Raw genomic sequence first — 1,268 nt, forward strand, 5'->3', positions numbered from 1 at the left:
TTCCACAGAGAGGAGATGCTGGGTATCAATAGAAACTATAAAACCATTTAATTTCTGAGTGCTGTCCATAAAGGTAATGACTGATACAGTTCATCATGTTATTTATCAGAGCAAGCTTTATTAGCAAAACATCAATCATCAACATGACAGTTATCAAGCACACTCACATCTAGCAGCTTAGCTACACACACTACTCTCCAAGCTGTTGTTGTCCAACACTATATAGCAGTGTTGTTCTCTATTCCACAAAGCTTTAACTGACTCTAACATTAAAATCTCTATTGATGAGAGTAGCAGGTGTGTTGTTCCTGCTCCTGTCCTGGTCTTCCTCCAGACCCCCTAGCCCTCACACCGGCTCCTGCGGAGGGACTGGATCTGGGTGTGGTCATGATGGAGCACCCTGCAGGAGTACAGCTCTCCTTCCATCCAGCGGTCCTGGCTCAGGGTCAGGGTGCTGCTGCTGCTGTAGCGTCCGCTCTTCTCCTCCTCTGAGCTGGTCAGGACCCCCTCTGTCACCTCTGTACCGTCCACCTCCCAGCTCACCACGGCTCCCTGAGGAGAGTAGCCGGTCAGCAGGCAGGCCAGCGTGGCCGAGCCCCCAGAGAGCTGCTCAGAGGAGGGGGGAAGCAGAGAGACTGAGGGCCTGACCATGGGGCCGGCTGGAGGGAGAGCAGAGAGACACAAGGAGGAGATTCACTGCTGCTGTACAACACACAGCTGGACAGGTGGCAGTTATGCTGAATGACAGAGTTTAACACTGCAGTATGTTGACTGTGTGCAGGTACACAGGCAGGGGAAGGTTAGTTTAACACTGTAATCCATCACAGAATATTGATTATCAAAGATACAGAACTGATTGAAGAACTGAACTGATATACATTACTCACCTGACTGATTGACTTGACTTTGAACTGGCTGAAACAACAAAGTACAGCACTACAGTAAATATTTTATAAATTGAACACCTTGTTTGGAAAGTTGGGAAAATAATATATTGATGATTTTAGGTTGAACTGGAGACAGTTGTAAAAGTGAGATTTAGGGCTAAATTACAAAATTTGAAACTACAGTATCTTCCCTGTGTGCATGGCACACCAGGTTGGGAAAGTTAATTTCAAAATGTAATCCTTTACAGATTAAAAATTATCTAGATTAAATTGTTATCAGTGACACAATCCATTGGATGACTGAAATACAGTAACATAATCTCATGATTATTAACCACTTTAATCCAAGTGTGGTAAATCATAATTTCCAAGTATTTCTGA

The 1,268-nt window shown here is 44.4% G+C and overlaps 1 pseudogene; it reads right to left on the bottom strand.

The window, feature by feature from the left end:
- Window positions 1-98: 98 nt before the first annotated feature.
- On the bottom strand, window positions 99-802 carry LOC144542539 (Ig lambda-1 chain C region pseudogene; annotated as a pseudogene).
- Window positions 803-1,268: the final 466 nt, after the last annotated feature.

The sequence above is a fragment of the Centroberyx gerrardi genome, chromosome 17 (assembly GCF_048128805.1).
Source record: "Centroberyx gerrardi isolate f3 chromosome 17, fCenGer3.hap1.cur.20231027, whole genome shotgun sequence".
NCBI lineage: Eukaryota > Metazoa > Chordata > Actinopteri > Beryciformes > Berycidae > Centroberyx > Centroberyx gerrardi.